Raw genomic sequence first — 18,872 nt, forward strand, 5'->3', positions numbered from 1 at the left:
GACGCTGATGGCACCCGAACATTTGCTGTAGCAGGCAGCAGAGCCAGCAGCTCAGGGGAGCAATTTTAAAAACCAGGAGGCACTTAAACCAACCCTTAATTGACCCAGTTACTGCAGGAGAGTCCCGACTACTCGCCCTGGAGTCCTACTGTCACCAGCAAAAAGCACCAACCAAAGCTTGGGGGAACTTTGGTACAGCACAAGAGAAGGGAGTGGGGGTAGCGTAGCCGTATCGCAGAGCTGCTGCTTTTCACACCATTTTATCATCCCTGATAATTGAAAGTAAGGCCGGGTGGGCTGACCCCACCACCACCACTCCTGGCAGCATGTTTGGTCCACAACGCTAGAATAATTATTCTGCTCCCTCCCGCCCCTACAGCTTCATCATCTGAAAAGATTACAGTCAAAACAATGGCATACACAAATAAAAGTCAAGAGTTGACATAGTAACTCCGGGATTTGGGTATCAACTGTCCGAGAAATCAGAACACCCAGGCTTCACAATGTGCCCAACATCGAGCTGTGCCAAGGGGGGGCGGAAGGAAGAAGCTTTCCGTTTAAGCCTTCAGAGCATCGCTCCATCACTACGTCAATTCACAGCCACCACAGCGTGCCGATGGACATCTTTCTGTGCCAAAAGAAACAAGTGCTTTGTCCTCTTGATATCAAAGGTAGCCACCTATAGTTACGGAACCATGCACAAGACCTTAACTCTGACCAGCAGGGAAACTTAGGACAACTGAGTGCAGATCCTGCCAATTTCTACCAGTTCCAACTGTGCTTTAAGTCTCATTGCAAAGCCTCAGTTAGAAAAAGGATCACCTCGGGGTATCCAACAAGAAGAAGAGTTGTTTTTTTTTTGTTTTTTTTTTTTTTTTTTAATATACCATAGGACTATGCAGTTCAATCATCAATCATCTTGGAAAGCTCAAGGAGGAGGTCATCCTCATCCTTCCCTGGGTCCAAGTCGAGCTCGGCTTCCAGTATGCCGTCTGAGAGTTCCCAAAGTAGCGTCTCTAAATCCTCGTCTACAGATACGGGCGCGTTGCCTGTGGAACTCAGCCGGCGTGTCCTTGCTTCTTCTAGCTGGGAAGAAGCTGAAGTCGAGCTTGAGAACTCCATTGGCTCCACAGATTCTGCCTGGCTTCCAAGATGTGCTTCAGGTCTTGGCAGAGCAAGGAAGAGAACAATCAGTATATGCCATTTCTTAACGGGAAATCCCTTTTCTGCAAACCGGCTCTTAAAACCGTAGCCAACCCCTCCTGCACTTCAATCTTACCCAGGGATTGTTATTCAATTAACCCAGGGCGACATTTAGAGCCCAATATATTAGCAGGTACATTTTTCAGTTTGGGGGTTTCTCTGTGAAGCCAGAGCACCTGGAGTCTAGCAAAGATGGTTCAATTGTTGTAGCAAGAGGCACTTTGCCACCTTGCTTAATTTTCCTGTAAAAATGTTAAGAAGTCTCCATCTGCAAATATCTGTTTGCTAAGTTAGTCATTTTTCCCACGGCACACTCAGCAGAGTTTGCTCCCCACTACAGGAAGCTGATCTGCAGCCATCACTTCCCTCTGCTCTCCCTGCACTCTTGTCACCTTGTATGTTTGTTCGGGTGGCATTCTTGAGGACCAAAAGGCAGAGGACACTACTCATCATTTATCACCTCACGAGGAAGTAGGAGAACTTCACCTCATCCTCATTTAGGTATTCAGACAGAGCAAGAAGTCACTGGAAAGCTGTACCGACTTGCAGCATTTAAAGAAAGTAAGTCTAATTAAGCATTCCTGCTAGCTGCTAGAAAGTCATTTCACGTGACTTATTCCTCTGATGGATTTGGGCTTTAATTATCTCAGAACCCTCCTTTTTTCCCCACGTGTGACAGAACTTATGTTTCACTGGGGATATACACCGATTGAGAAAAAGAACAAGTTGTGGTCATCACCTGTTTTGGGGATTTTCTTCAAGTCTGGTGGCTGGGACGTGCTCCAGCGTGGCTGGAACAGCCTAGAAAGCAGCAAAACAGCATTTAGGACTCATGGGTAAAAGATTCCTTACTAGCTTTTTCCTCCATGCTGCTTCTCCTCTGGCATTGCGGAGCCTTAGCCAAAATACAAAACCAAGGTGCTCCTGAAGAAAGTTAATATTCACTTGGAGGTTACTAATGATCTTGTGTCTTTTAAGAACACAGCATTAATGGACAAAATCCTCCACACCAGAGAAATCACAGAATCACAGAGGACTAAGTAAATAGTGCCATTAATCTAATAAATATGGAAGGGTACTACAAGAATTCTGTAGGCAGCTACTGGATTTAAAAGGAAACAGAAAGCCTGTAGAACTTTTGAGTTTTCCATCTTTTCTCCTAGAGGAGGGTGTAAATTTTACAAGGGATCCATTTCTGCATTAGCCCCTGTCCTTACCATAGCTGCTTTTTTGGCTGGAGGTCCCATTGTGTCAGCGTCAGAGGCAGTCCGTGGCTTCACAGCTGCTACAGCAGAGGGAAAACTGCCAGGTGCCTTACGTTTCAGTGCCTTCTTCTTGGGGGAAGCGACTTTCCCATCCCAAGGCTTCGCAAACATGTTAAAGTTGGCTAGAGTAAAAGGAAGAGAGAACTGATACAGTCTTGCTCTGCCTCATGAAAAATCCACGTTCTCTTCCTCATTTCCACGGCCCGTCTACACAGTTAACTGTATTTGGCCAGCAGAATTACACTGCCATTGCCTGGATTCTCAGCAATATCTTCCACATAGTAAACTCCGTCTACCAACAATCCATACAAAGGAACAAAGGAACTGAATAGCTACAGTAAATCATAATCCAGGACGAGGGAAACTCAGACACAGAGCGATCCCAAGTGCAAGCAATACTCTAAGACGTTGTATGAAGTCTAGTAAGATTCACAAATGTTGACAGCTTTTGTATTTAAAGTCTTGCTCCCTCTAGGAAAGGAAAAGCAGCAGGTATAGTAAGACAAGAGAGTGTATGCAACTGTTGTACCAGCTTCCTCTCCCCTGCAGTGATGTCCCACAAAATCTATTAAGTTGTTCTACAAAATCCAAATTTGTAGAGTCATATTCTAGTCTCCCATTCCTGACCTAACATCTGGCTGGCAGGAGAAGAAACGAAAGAAAGCTGGGTACTTGTTTTCTTTGTGTGTTTATTTCCTCGTGTCCCATGAGACAGAGAGAAAGGCTACAATGTGCAGTGCATGCAGCCTTTAAGCCCTCCTTATCTCCCTCACACAATCTCATTTTACAAAGTTGATATAATCTTAACAACGAGGCCTTTGATCCTCTGTCATTTTTGACAGAAACTGGCCCCCCACATTAAGACGCTGAAGCATGCTTTACAAACACATACACGTGTCAAGTTAAGCAACACATGCCAAAGAGGAAGGTGAACTTGAACTCAACGCAGGGAGGACTTCATACCATAAACAGATGGCAGAAAAAAACAGAATACCAAAATTAGACTAAAAAGCCCCTCAATGTGTTAATTTTCTAGTGGGAAATACAGAATACCATCACGTAATTAATGAAAACAGACATGGTTGCATGTTCTGGCCCTTCTTTGCCTTTGAACTTTGCAGCCTTAAACTCTTTTATCCTCTGCATTGAAGGAAAAAGCAAAGCAGATCCTGAGCAAACGGAACTTGCTCAATATGGGAAGCACCTCACCGGGGCAGGTATTAAAGCATCTTATTACCTGATAGCTTTGTGTTCCATAACGATTTCTGCCCGGCTGGGGCAGGTCCAGGTTGTGCTGGGGGAGCTGGCACATTTTCTCCACTCTGCTGCATCCGCAGAGCTTTCTCGCGCTTTATTTCTTCCAGGGTTTTAACACGCACTTCTCCTTCTGGCTTGGCTTTACCTGCCGGCTCCTTCGACTGCACTTTGCTGGGCCCGGAAAGAGTGAGCACGCTCTGCTTCTTGGGCTCACCCTCAATTTTTGCCCCTGCGCTGGGATCTTTGGTTTTACCATGCCATTCAGCCTGGGCTTTGGCTTGACATTCTCGTCTCTGAAGAGCTCTCTCACGACGGATTTCCTCCAGTGTTTTCACATGGACCTCTCCCTTTGGCTTAGCAGCCTTCCCTGTCATCATCAAGAAATGAGAAGCGCCAACATTTAAAGAGAGTCCAACAATAGTTTAAGTCTCCAAAATTTGTCACAGTACTAAGGAAAACTAAGCCTGAGCGTTCCCAATAACGCATCTTAGGACAATAGCCTAACATTCTCCTCCTCCTCTGAGCCACTTGTTGTATTTTGAAGACCAGCCCTATCCAGAGAGAGTTGCTACACAGAAATGCTAGTTTACTTGATTACTTTTTCAGACTGCATTTCAAATTCCTGCTCCCGGCAGTGGCTCTATTCTAATTGTATATGATGGTTCACAGAAGCAGCTTAAAACCTTGACAAGGCACAAGCGGAAAATAAACACACACCTAGAGCCAGATTTCTGATAGTGGCTGTCAGAAGAGCTTCAGCACTCGAGCAAGAGGAATCAGTTCTTTGTTTTCATTTGAATTCCTTTTTAGGGCTGTATGAAAACGGTCTAAGTTCACGGAAAGGAAGAAGGAGAAAGTATATTTAATAGCCAGTTGTTACCTTTCGCAGTACTAGTCCGTTGAGAAGGTAATCCTAGCCTCTCCTTCACAGACTTGGGAACTTGAACTGCAAAACAGAAAAAGACCAAATTAGGGAGGCTGCATAAACGTCAACTTTGTGTTCACATTCAAAAACAAGGCAGGAAAGGTAACTTTGAATCCCGGTGATTAAGACCTCAGCCAACATGCAAAAAGAAACATCGCAGGAAAAGGACAAACAGAAAGCCTAACTACAAAACCCGTGAATCACATCCAGATGCCTGTTTAGTAGCTGTACCTCTCTTTGGTGCTTTGTCAGCATTTCCCGGAACCTCCACCTTCTTCCCCAGCCTTTCAGCAAGGCTGCGCTTCACCGGAAGAGCGCTTACATCAGCTTCAGACAGAGAAAACAAGGAATATTTTAAGAACATTTCTTTGCAGGAAGATTTGAGAACAGTCAACCACAAGCTTCTATTTTTCAAGCATATTTTCATAAAATTGCCTTTCAGCTGCTAAATGGTTTTTTTGCCATTTCTGCAGTCAACACAGATCTCCACTGCAACGCATTTTCCTCTCATACGTCAAAAATACTCTTCAATGCAGTCATATAGAGAAGGCGGCACCTAAATAACAGCTCATAAAAAGTTCTTACCCACGGAGGCTTTCCGTTTTCCTTGTTTCTCAGCAAGATCTAGTCGAACCACAGGTTCCTCCCCTAAAACAAAAGTAAAATTTTTCTATTTCATAGAAACCAGTAGCCAATAGAAATAGTATACTGTTAGCCCATGTCCAAAAAAAACCCAGCAAGGCACTGTTTTGACAGCTAAACCACACAAACTCATATTTCAACTATAATTAACTTAGAAAAAGTATCCATAGTCTCAGTGTTTGCCTCAAATTCCAGCTGAATGTAGTCGAGAATGAATCTGAGTCTGCTTGACAGCTATACTTTTTGCAGAACAGAGCTGCATAAGCAAGCAGAATATTATTAGGTACAAATGCTGAGAAATATTCCTTTCTAAGGTGAATGTCTATGAGTAGAAGTACTTCTTCACTTCTTTCCCTTTCAAAGGAATTTGCACAACTCTAAACAATATAATTTATACACAGACTCCTATCGCACTACTGTCCACACGTGCCACTGTCAGCCTCTTTAAAGCTTCAGAAATTGCTTCTTACATAGCACTGTCCTCTAGAGCTCTTTCTTCTCGTTACTCTCCTGTTTTTCAGTTATCCCCCTATTTGCATACTGACACATTTTTTTCTTTCTCCTGCTACTGCACTTAACCTGAGCACCAAAGCTTTCCAGTACAACCAGGGACTTTCAGCATAAAAGCATGTTTTGAACAGAAGGCGGCAGCACCAGGAGGCTAACAGGGGTGAATTGCCTTCCTTCTTGCTTAACCTTCCAGTTTAGGAGTAATGAAATCGAAACAAAAGCATGAATTATTACCTTCCTCTGTAGACAGTGTCACAGTTCTCACCACTGTCCGGACATTTTCCTTTTCCGGAGCAGGAAAAATCATAGAATCGACGGGAGGAAGAGAAGATCTTGAAGGACCTTCTGCTCAGAGCAAGCAAAACATAAGGAAGTTTACCAAACAGAAAAAACTATCACGAAGAACAAAAAACTTTAATTATTCATTACTGTCAAACATACAGTGACCAGAGCATGCAAATAAGAGAGGTGACTAGTTTGCCTCTGGTTGCCCTTGGAATTCCCATCTAGAATACCAGCTGGCTGAGAATCAGGTTGCTCGATGCCCCCAGCTAAACATGGAAGTCTATCCCTCAAGCAGCTCCCAGCCACCATCACCTGCCATTCTGAAGCCAATCAAATTTCACTTCTTTGGCAAAATAGTTGGATTCACCAAAGCATAGCCAGCTACCCGGTATTACTGGAAGAGGTTTTTTTTGAAAGAAAAATCATCACACAGGATGAAGGTGAACCGGGTAAGGAAGCAGGGAATATTAACTCACCACCGTGTCTCTTAGTTTTTTCCTTCATTTTCTGCAATTTGATTTCTTCAAGTGTTTTTATTCCAAAATTCAGACCGTCCTCTGAAAACAGAAAACAGTTAATGAGACTAAGGCTTAGAGGCACTCACTGAGGATCACAGATCCTCAGGCTTCTTAGTGCTCAGGAACTTTCAGAAGTATTTAGAATAAAGCCTGTCAACACTCCTCACAAGTGAAACAACCATAGAATCAATGGCATTTTGCCCCTCCTTTCACCCTTCAGGGTAAAAACTGTAGTTTTAATTTTAATCCATTTACGTGATATTAGATCCCTCTATCGTTAGATATGGCTTTCAACAGTGGTTGCCAGGCTGCACGTGCAGCCATTTAAACTCCATGCTGTGACCCTGTTTTGTTCTCCAAAAGGAAAGAAAAGCAGTTCAACTTTCTGACCCAATGGGCACATGATGGTATCAGGGAGAAATGAGATCATGGAAATAACCGAGTCCATTCAGCACCCCTACATTCTGTTGTGTTTTTACGCCACATTGCTTTTGAGTTAATTGTCAAGTTATCCTGCCGATTTATCCTACTACAGGTGCTGGAATACCTTGTTTAGCAGTAGTAGCACTGGCTTTCCGAGTGGAAATCATCCGTAATCCATTTTGGCCTTCCTCAGCTGGTTGCTGGACGGGAGTTTTAGTTTCTTCTCCTTCCGCAGAAAGCTGGTCTGAAGGGGAAAAATCTATTCAGTTATGCATAGGCCAGATTGTTCGTGATTATGTAGCTCATGCAATGACACTTCAGTCCATGGTTCCTATAAAAAAGTTGGTTTTTTTTTGTTTTTTTTTTTTTTTAATACAGCTACACTGACCTGATGAACTCGTAAGTAGACTACCCTAGGACAAAACATCTAGGACTCTAGATTCTCTCTGCAGCTTTAACTACTACACGACATATTACTCTTCAGACAAAAAAAAAGGAATTTCCTTCCTAGTTTCACATAGAGCTTTACACAACAGACCAGCTAAAGCCAAGAGTGGTTCTAAGCTTTCCTCCAACATTTCAGGTTCTGTCCACTGACTGCCAGACAAAGCCACCAGTGACCTGAGCGGACTGCCTGCCCTATCGCTAGTCAGACCTCAGGTCATCTGTGATTTATACATTCATTTACAGCACAAATTCCTTCCAAGAACCAAAGACTTACACAATCATTTACAGCACAAATTCCTTCCAGGAACCAAACCATGCTCACCATCATCATCTTCATCATCATCTGCAGCATTGATTACAACTGGAGGGTGTGTAGGGCTTGGGACATTTTCCGAGTTTTCCACTTTCATCACCCGCCTTAGCTATGGAGAGGGATTGGACTGGACAGAAAGTTTGTTTTGCTGCAGTGACATCTGAGCCACTTTCAAATCATCGTCCGCGGACTCAGGCGGACTTGGCAGTGTAGCTAGAGGAAGAGGAGGATCATCAGTAATATGGCAGTTTAAAACTTTGACCACAATGCACGAAGATGGTAGCTAAGGCAGATAACCTGCACAGGCAATGAATGCAGCATCTCCTTTTGCCCATCCCGCCACTGTTTACACCGTGAACAATGACTTGCCTTCAAACAACAACACATCTCCCTGCCACCCAGCAGAAGACGAAACAACAGAAAGCAAACTGCAAGGCAAATATCACACAAAGCAGAGAGAAGCTGAGCATGAAAGCAGAAAACAAATACCAGCAGTACAGCAGCAGTACACTCGGTTTAGCTGACCACCTAGGACTGCAGACCTTTTCCTGCACTCACAAATGAACGGTTACCTGATGTCTCCTACACTATTGGCACCCACTAAGTAATATGCAAAATTAATTCTTCAATACTTAAAGAAAAAGGACCTAAACTCACTCTTGCTTGGTGGTAAGAAGACGCCATCGATGTAACGTCCCTTTGCGTGATGAAAAGCACAGTTGGCTTTCTGACAGCCTACTGGCTGCTTCTCCCAGTAGCAGGGAATCTCAGCGCGCTTTTTCTGAAGACAGAAAGAAAGACAAGCACGTGATAACATGCACCTAAGGTTTGCAAAGAGATGCACAGTTCCAGGTCACGACAGCGATAGGGCTGTCACAATACAGTGCTGAAACATCATTCCAAAGGTCAGTTTATCACGGAAGTATAGTATTTCCGGGCATATTCACAAAGTTTGCAGAAGCTGTAACCACTATGCACGTTTAGCCTTGTCATCATTCAGTTTGAGAAGACAGGCACTCTCAGACATCAGTTTAGGGTGGGTTAAACTAATACACCCAGGATTATACTAGGATTATTCAGAGGGAAAAAGAACATCTTAAATTGCCTACGTTAACTCTATCCAGAACTACTTCTCGGAGACTTCGTTCTTCTGCACCTTTAACTTTCCCCACTGCTTCCTAGCCCAGGCAGCTAGAACAGCATTATCTGAAGGACTCCGGGACACAAGAGACCTGATAGATCATTATCAAGCCTGCTCTCAGGAGGCTAGTACAGCCTGTTTATTACCCCCCTGCTCCAGCAGGTTTTAGCAGTCTAGTTAGCGGTTATTCTGGATCTGTTGAGAAAATACTGTCGGCGTCTAATAAAAGAAAATCTTGCTAAGACATACCTAAGGCATTGATTTTATTTCCCTCTCCTTCCTCCCACCCCCTCCCCTGCTAACAGAAACCAGTGTAATTCCAAAGCAAAGGACTCTGTCCTGCAAAAGCACAATCAGCACACCTACAGCACTGAAAAATGCTTTTGTTGATTTATTTTGAGAACACATCTTTAGGCACTCACATCGATTTCCATGTGTCTGAATCGGCAGACATTCCTGAAACAACGACCCTCCTGCCACAGCGTGCAGACTGTCTCGTTCCCCAGAGCAGCTTCACAGTGGCGGAAGGAACAGTTGTCTCCCTGTAACCAAAAGGAAACCAACAAGGAAAATATAGTACAGCCTCAAAAACGTCCATGCTACTGCCTCAGGTTGCTACGATTGAATTCAGAATCTATCTGGTTATCACGTTAACCAAAGACCAGTGTGCCTCCTCCTCCTACTCTACCCCTTCCTGAAAAAAAAGAAAAAAAAAAAAAAAAAAAAACAACAAAAAAACAAAGCAAAGCAAAGCAAAAGAAACCCAGCCATACCTTGGTACAGGTAGAATAGAAATAGAAGTAGCAATCGTCTCCTTGTTTAGACATGCCGACAAGTTCTGATAACAAGCTCGGGTTCTCTCCACAGGGACTTCCTCTGCTCTTGGAGAGAGCTGTCTTCACCCTTGCTTGGGCTGAAAGTCTTCCACTGGCTTGTGATCAGTGAAATCTTCTTTTTAAAAGTAACCCTAAACAAAGTACCAACAAGTGAAAAATAATGAGTAACAAGCATTTTTCCAGCTTTCTTCTGTTCATCAAATTAGTCTCTTGAGGAGAGCAATGCCTTGAAATCAGCTGTTACGGGAACTAACACAATATTAAACTAAAGTTCTGTAAAGCTGCCAGGAGCTTTGTCAGCAAGTGTTCTCTTCCACGTCCTCAATAATATGCCTTGGAGCACATCCGGAAGCCTGAAAAGGGAGTCACTTCTTCAAAAACCACCTGATCATACATGCAAGGCAATGATCAACTATGGCTACGAGTAACTTCTACAGAACGCAGTATGACGCATTAAATAGCACGTTCCAGTCACTGTGGGTCTTCGAGTTCACCTACCTGGACAACCTCAGCAAAGTTATCGATCTTCAAAGACTTCCAGTTAACTTCTCCTGGAGGCCGAACCAACACTGAATCCGTGAATTAATGATAAAGGGGTAGGAAGAATTTGCCTCCTCACTTTGCCAAGGGAGCCTCTCATCCACAATTCAAACATAGGATGTGCTTTTAAACAGCTTATAACTAATGGAGGAAGCAAGTCCATCTGAACACTCTCTCAGACTGGAGACAGCCAGGGTTAGTTAGCTCTTCAAAAAATAAAAACCAAAAAAAAAAAAAAACCACAAAACAAAACAAAAACAAAAAAACCCAGTGCATTTAGAGATGAACTCGTGATTCAAAGTGGCTGCAAAAATGAGGCTCCATCTTCCACAGCCAGAAAATTTGACTTTTTTTTTTTTTTTTTTAATTCAAAATTCAGTATGTTCCAATCTCTGGTCTTCAAGATTTCTTCACCTATTAAGAAAACACTAAAACCTTTCCCCGTCTTTATTACCTGTACAGCAAAAAACACACCAGTGCACAGAAATACACAAATGTGCATACGCATACACACATATGTGTTTAGACACACACACGAGGAGTGAGTGATAGAAAGTTAGCGAGAGCGACAGTGGAAATCAGAAGTTTTGCCTTTTTGACACAGAGAGCGCGTAAAAACTCTCTCATTTTGAGGGAACTAGAAAAAAATGGAGGATCTACCAAATATTTTGATGAGTATGCCTTCGAGGCCAATGCTTTATACCATGAGTGATCTGGGGGCCAGCACACAAATATGCATACATATGTATCACACAGTATCACGGATTTCTAGGTTGGAAGAGACCTCAAGATCATCGAGTCCAACCTCCGACCTAACACTAAGTACTCCACTAAACCATATCGCTAAGCTCTACATCTAAACGTCTTTTAAAGACCTCCAGGGATGGTGACTCCACCACCTCCCTGGGCAGCCCGTTCCAATGCTTAATAACCCTTTCGGTAAAGAAGTACTTCCTAACATCCAACCTAAAACTCCCCTGTCGCAACTTTCGCCCATTCCCCCTCGTCCTGTCACCAGGCACGTAGGAGAACAGACCAACCCCCACCTCTTTACAGCCTCCTTTAAGGTAACTGTAGAGAGCGATAAGGTCGCCCCTGAGCCTCCTCTTCTCCAGGCTGAACAAGCCCAGCTCCCTCAGCCGCTCCTCGTAAGACTTGTTCTCCAGACCCCTCACCAGCTTGGTCGCCCTTCTCTGGACTCGCTCGAGCACGTCCATGTCCTTCCTGTAGCGAGGGGCCCAAAACTGAACACAGTACTCAAGGTGCGGCCTCACCAGAGCCGAGTACAGGGGCACAATCACTTCCCTAGACCTGCTGGCCACACTGCTTCTTATACAGGCCAGGATGCTGTTGGCCTTCTTGGCCACCTGGGCACACTGCTGGCTCATATTCAGCCGACTGTCAACCAACACTCCCAGGTCCTTCTCGGCCAGGCAGCTTTCCAGCCACTCATCTCCCAGCCTGTAGCTCTGCTTGGGGTTGTTGCGCCCCAGGTGCAGGACCCGGCACTTGGCCTTGTTGATCTTCATACAGTTGACCTCAGCCCATCGCTCCAGCCTATCCAGATCAAATATGTACATGCATACAGGATAAACATATCTATACACACAAGCGTGCACAGTATATGTCGTATGGTATCCATATGGAGAACAACTCGTAGCCCTGATCAGACACGTAGAGTTGCAATCAATTAACAGCAGGAAGACAGCAGATCAAGGATACAGCAAGCTTTGAGAGGCAGGGCAATGCTCACTTTGCCAGTGGCATGGCTGCATGATACCAAGAATTTTGAATTAGTTTGATTTTTTGGAAGCAATTTGTTTTCTTTCTGCGCTGTAGCAAATACCACAGGTTTGCCATCACGTGCTGTTCCCTAATCCATATATCCATCATCATCCATTGCTGCAAGATCATGAAAGGTTAGAAAAGATGACTTAGGTCCAATTTAACAGCCAATGATTTTTCAATGACCAGAGCTGCAACAGATTTTATTTAGCCACAAGCAGGTTTTTTTTTTCTGATGTGAAGTCAGATATTTTGATTTTTTTTTTAAGACACTAAATGTCATAAAACCTGCAACCAGACCAGATAAAGTTCAAATTAGAGTGATTCTGAAGCCTTTCATTAAAATGCTGCACATTTCTGTGCAAATTATTTCTGACTCTTCTGGACAAAAGCGGATGAAATAGTTCTTACAAATTAATAATAAAAGGTTGGAACCTTTTACTCACACAAACACTAGTGAATTTTCCAGGAAGTATTATTTTGGCAGGGAATTTTCCCAAATCTAAAGTAAAGAGGGGAAAAGTTGGGTTCCCGTATTAGTTGTTGGTTTTGACTGCTTGACAAAGGGAATAAAAACAGTAGTTAAGTGCAAGGTTTCCTTCTCTTCTTTAGTATTGAGAGGAATCGTCACTTCTGACCTTTAGCACCTTCAGAAACACACTTAGTGCCATGCAGATTCCTCTGCATCTACTTCTAAAAATTACTGGTGCTCCTTAGCATGGAAGTTGGACTTGAAATCTTTCCCAGACTGAGCTCTTTTGAATGCCCAAGGAGCTCATCATTTTGCTTGTTGCCTTCCATTTTCCTGAACAGACCCAGAACGCTGTTCAGGATATGAATGGATCTGGTCTAAGGAATGGGAAGAAAGCAAAAACCAAGGATACCTCACAGCCCTAAATGCCATAAAAAGCAGTCTCATTTTAAAAAAGATCTCCAAAGCTTTTTTTTTTTTTTTTTCTCCTTGTTGTGACCCTGCTTTTTAATCACCCAGCATCAGCCTTGCTGCAAAACAGTCTCCGCTGATTTACCTGCTTGTTAAAGCACCCCACAGGCTGCAAGTGTTGTGTGCTAGGTGTCAAATTATATTTAACGGTGCATAGGTAAACCATTCATCTTCCCATGGTCAAAGCACAGAAGAGCCTCCTGCTAACACAGCTCATCCTTGCTGTAACTGCTTTTAAACCTATTTGTTGGTAAGAAAAGAGCTCAGTACACCACCTTCACAGGGCAAAAATTCACATGGAAGAGCAGAAAAACCCAGAAGTGCTTCCTGAACTTCACGTTACCAACAGCACCATCGGATTTAGATCCTTGCCTGGCATCCAGGATGCACGGCCTGCAAGCACTGCTGCGATGTGGAAGTGCCAAGGCAGGTTTTTGGCCTGCCCTAAAACACTTTTTTTTTTTTTTCTTTTACAAACAATACAAAGAGTGTGCCAGGTATGCTGTAATGCCCGTGTGCCAGGTCAATAGAGGATATCCAAACAACAGAGGCGCTTCTCCTAATTTCTGGCGTGAAAACACTTTCACAGCATTCTTTTCACGAAGAAACCCCTCTCTATCTTCTCCAATGCTCCAGGACCTGCTGCAGCTGCAGCGGCTGCGCTGGTACCAGCCGCATCTTTGACAAATCTTTTCAACGGTTCTGCTTTACCTCGGCACAGTTGAGGTCACTCCTCTTCCTCTTCCAGCTGAGGAAGCAGCTTGCGGGCTCTGCCACACGGTCGGTGCAGAAGCGAAAGCTGGGAACACAGCAGTCAAACTCTCACTGCTAACGAAGCCACCAGGGCAGAGGGCTGACACAGACCCGCCAGAGGCGAACCGTACCCGCTCTCCCTCCCGGCTGCGAGGCTCGCCACAGCAGCCCCGACCCGAAGCGCTCACAATGCTTTGCTTGGTGATGTCACCGATGAGTCAGAGTCCCCAGATGAGCATCTGCCTTGCCACTCTTTAATGTTGGTGTTGTTTTTTGGTTGGTTGCTTGCTTGCTTTTGAAACTTATGTAGGTTATGGTAAACCTTCAGGTAAACCACAGATCAATGGGGAAGAAGTCCCACACGAGGGAAGGCCGTGCATTTCTTCCAGGCAATGGCGCATTCTTTAACATGCTGCATTCGACAAAGAAGCTCTCTCCATTTTGCGCAGTGGCAACAGGCACGACTGCAACACACGCACGTGTAGGCAGCACCTGCAGGTCCCAAACCGTTAACCAATTTTTAGATAGCACCAATTTTTTATGTAGTTGCTTTCCCTTCATCCATAACCCCTTTTTTCCTTTCTTTATATCGGGTGGCTCTCCTCCATTGTTCTGTCATTTTACTCCCCAGTGTCTGAGCAGGCACTGGGAATCGTTTCCAGAGGAAGGGTACTGCTGAAGCTACAACATTTACTCTCAGGGAAAAGAGAGTATGTGAAAGAATACATACTTCCTTTCTTTTTCCTGTTGTTTTTTTTTTTTAAATCTCTGAAATCAACGCTGCGGCCTGGCAGCAAATAACTATGGGAGTAATGATGATTCCTCATCCTCACTGTAACGTTGTAGTTAATGTCATAAAGAAGCAATTTCCCCAGGCAGTGGCCATTTGAGATGGGAAGGGGCAGTAAGAGGAAGTTTTCCTTAGACTAGCTCTTCCCCCAGAACACCTCGCCATCCAGCAACAAATTCAATTCACCTGCTCCGCCTGATCAGTCAAACGCGCGTCCGACTCCAGCACACGTCACAGCGGTGGTTCTGACGTGGTTTGAGAATCACCTATCCGCAGAATATCTCGGGTTTGTACACTCAAATAACGCAGTCTTTTCCAAATAAGGCCCAGAGCTCACACTCCGAGTGCAGCCTAACAGCACCAGAGGGCCGGTAGGCTAAACATTCCCATCCTGGCAACAGGACTGACCCGGGCAACAGTAAGCATCCCTTCTGCACTTTCGTCGTGAACATCAACATAAGGAAACAGAGACCTCCTCGATCCAAGTTTGAAGAAACAAACACAAAGGTCACCCAAGCGGGTTGTTTTCAGCAAACTAACGGAGAAATTAAGGTGACAACCGCGTGCATCCAGAGTTAGTCAGATCCCGAAGGCAGTTCCTTTGGGAAACGCAGGAGCAGCGCGCCAGATGACGGCTACCTTACAGCGCACCCCTCAGAGGCACTGCTACGAAAGGAAGGCAGAAGGTTGGAACTCAAAATAACTCGCAAGGCGCCCGTTAAGGGGGAAGCTTTAATTTCCTGAGCAGAACCTCCCCCCTGAAGGCAGCCCAGGGACTCTTTGCTTCCCTAGGGAGACGGCAGGGACGGGGCAGGGCGGTGGGATGGAGGGACACAGGGCCAGATGGACGGCCAGACGGCCGGATGGATGGACAGACGGACGGCCAGACGGCCCAAAAGGCCTGAGCAAGGGCTGAGGAGCGGGAGGGAAGGGCAGGGCGAGGGGAAGGGGAAGGGCGGCCCTGGGCCTGACAGGGCACCTTGGGCCTAACCCCGGGCAGCAGCTCCCCATCTCACAGGGCCCACGGGGGGCTGCCTGTAACAGGAGATGCGGGCAGGTAAATTTTACAAGCACTGCATCACAAATACCCTGCAACACCTGAACTATTCACTGGGACAGCCTCCTTCCTCACCTCCTGAAAGCTCCAGCTGGCAAACCAAGGACAAAATGAAAGGCAGATGTGGAGGACCTCGTAAGATACTGTTTTGTTCCTTACGTGCCCACTGCTGGTGACACGTAATGCCTCCTGTTCCCAAACGACATCGGCACGTTACATCTTTACTACATGCTGAAAGGAACTCAGCAACTTGAACACAACTTAGAATTACCCATCCCGGCAGCAGGCTGTCCAGCTGAAGCTGCTTTAGCCAATCAAGTGTGTCACGCTGCCCCTCAAAGGTTTCGTCCTGGGAACGTCTGCTGTGACACTCCTGACGTATTACTTCTCGGAATGGCAGAACTGCGCTGGGTAGGCCCCACAGCAAGACTCGTATTTCTGTCCTTCCCTTTCAGGAAAGGATCTCCCACCTTGAATTTATTAATTTTCATGATGATGATACACAAATTGAAGTTTTGAAAAACTGAATGCTGATTAACAGATTTCTAGCACAGCCTGTGCATCAAAATTCATTTCTCTCCATTTAGGTAATCTTAGTTTCTGAGTTACAGTTACAGTCAAAATTTTTCTTCTTCGATTTTTTTCTTTTTCTTTTTTTTTTTTTTTTTTTTTGTGATCAGAAAAACGAGGGGACTGGCTGTCCCAAGTCAGCCGGGGAACTTCTCTTTGGTCGATGCATCAAGCAACTCAGCTCTCTTGGGGAAACTTAAATAGAAAAGACAGATCTCCAAACGGATAAAAAAAATAAATCAAATGATAAAAACCCAACCGACACATCTGATACCCCAGCTTATTGAACAGCACAAGGGTTTAATCTACAGGCTCTGTCCAAAGCAGCAAGAAGTGACAGATTTAATCCAAACCAGTTGCCCGCTCTCACTCTCTGATCTGGAGACGTTATTGGACAAGCATGCATAGCAGTAACACTTGTAAACACTGGGTTACTGCACCACAGCCCCAAATCCCTCACGGGCCCACTAAGATACTTTTACTGACTGATCCACAATAAACACTCCCAAAAAGATTCTCAACAAGCTAAACCCTGTTTAGAAAGAATCTGAGGAACCTGTCACTGCAGCAACAAAGGGCTGCAATTGTATGCAAAATCTCCAACACCCTCCTTAGCACCCTGCTAGCTCAAGGACTGTGTGGGGCTTCCGTGCCCTGAACGAGTCCACCCTGGCCACATAACGCAGATGTAATGGTCAAGAAAGCACATAGCGTTATCGAAACTTATCAGATCCACAGCAAAAGGAAAAGCCCACGCTTCTATATTTCTCCTCCTTCTCCATTCACAGAAGGAAGAGACTGAAAACAGGCAGATTTGTGGTTTACATTTACAGTTAATGTGAAAAATGGCTATTTGTGAAATACATCACGTATTGTTTCAAGCTACAAACAACTCGCTCCCACAAAGGAAAGACTTTTGACCTCAGCATGCAACCCCAGTTACAAATAACTTCCTATCTACCAGTGGGCCGCGTTCCCCTGGCACTCAGTCACTCCGCAGCACGGCAGCCACCTTTGTTCTAAGGATGGCAAATTCTACTTAGAAACGCTCTGTAGAAGAGTGATGTTGTCCCCTTTTAACACGATCCAGCCTGCAGCAAAGAGAAGGGAAAGAGGGGATTAGAGAGAGCCCAGAACCTGAGAATAATCTCGTGTTTTCAGAAAGTGTTTTGTGTGGTTGAGCAGGGTTTTGCCCATCATGCAGAGTGCAGGCCGCCTGGTATTACACGTTTCAAAGACCAGAACTGGTCTCAGGCAGGGACAGATTCTCCTTCATCCAGCAAAATCAGCAGCTCAAAAATCATCAGGGACAGAGATGTAGCCAGGAATTGCTCACTGAACTTCAACAGCAAGGCTCGTCACACGGTTGGTACGTCTCAGTGCTGCTACCTAGAAGGCTCACCCGGGCAGGTTTCAGACCGCGCGTCACTCGGGTTGCACAGACACACGACACACCCAGCTGTTTCCTTGATTTTGCCTTGGAGTGAATCTCCTCTGCGTCGTCCAGCGCCAAATTCACGTACTCGTCAAAGCCCTAGAAATCGGCAACAGTGGCAATTAGTTCAGCAACAACACGAACCATCGTCAGCTGTGCTGACCCAGGCTGGACAACGAAGACTAATTGTTAGAGAAGCACGATTTCTTTTTTCCCTTGGGCTAGTTTTTCTTGACAAGAAAAAATAGGATTGTGAATGAGGGAAAACAAACTAACGATGTAACGTGGGGTCGTGCTGACACTCACGATGATGCAGCCTTCTATCCGCACGTTCACTTGCTCAGCCACACCTGGATCCTCGAGCTCTGCAGAACGAAGGAGGAGAGTAAATTGGAACACAAACACCGCGAGCAGTTTTGTTCTCTCTCGTGTGTTCAGAAATACCCGCTAACCATAGCCGCTAGAGCTCCCAAAAACTCCAAGGAGCAACTCTCAGGGGCAGTTTCAATTAACAGTCTGACATTTTAGAGTCTTATATGACTGGGTGAATACTACACGTTTGCTGAAGGACACGTTTCCAGTCACAAGGGAACACTCCTGCACGCCCGGCTGCACGATCCCACTCCCGTTAACACGAGGGGGAAACGCCGGGCTGCGCAGCAGCTCCTTGTACCCACCACCACGCCGCACAGCTCTCCATTCCCCACAAACCTGCCCCGAGCAACGGGTGGGAGCCGAAAACTCAGCGAGGGAGATCCCCGGACCCTCCCCGCTCCCCCCACCCCCTCCAAATCCCCATCCCCATCCCCTCCCCGTCCTCTCCCCGCGCTACTCACGCTCTGCAGGTAGCGGAAGATGAGGTTCTGGGGCACTGCGTGAAGGGCTCAGCACGGGGACAAGAGCTCCAGGCCCGGGACAAGGCCTCAAGACAAGGCCTCAAACCCTGCAACGAGGCCCCAGGGCCCCGGGACAAGGCCTCAAGGTCCGGGCCGAGACCCCTGAGGCCCGGGCCGCCCCCCACCCGCTCCCCCGTCGCTCCCCGGCCGCAGGAAGGCTACGATGGGCTGCACCATCACCGTCTGCACCTTCTGGTCCTGCCCGCGGTACGCCATGGCTGCCGCCGCCTCGCTGCTCCCGCCGCCCCTGCTGGGCCGCCTCCGGAAGCCCCTGAGGCCGGGCGGGAGCGCACAAGGGACGCTGGGATGCTGGAGGAGCGTGGGGGGCCGCTCTAGCA

General features: G+C 45.8%; 1 pseudogene across 1 annotated transcript; it reads right to left on the bottom strand.

The window, feature by feature from the left end:
- Window positions 1–3,688: 3,688 nt before the first annotated feature.
- On the bottom strand, window positions 3,689–9,777 carry LOC310892070 (zinc finger CCCH domain-containing protein 11A-like; annotated as a pseudogene). The gene is made up of 11 exons: window positions 9,703–9,777; window positions 9,352–9,471; window positions 8,446–8,569; window positions 7,798–8,001; window positions 7,153–7,272; window positions 6,564–6,644; window positions 6,037–6,147; window positions 5,236–5,298; window positions 4,882–4,977; window positions 4,606–4,671; window positions 3,689–4,092 (listed from the first exon to the last, which is right to left on the bottom strand). The product of its transcript is annotated as a zinc finger CCCH domain-containing protein 11A-like (transcript).
- Between the last annotated feature and the right edge of the window lie 9,095 nt (window positions 9,778–18,872).

This window comes from Anser anser, assembly GCF_964211835.1.
Source record: "Anser anser genome assembly, contig: HAP1_SCAFFOLD_125, whole genome shotgun sequence".
In the NCBI taxonomy this organism is placed as follows: Eukaryota; Metazoa; Chordata; class Aves; order Anseriformes; family Anatidae; genus Anser; species Anser anser.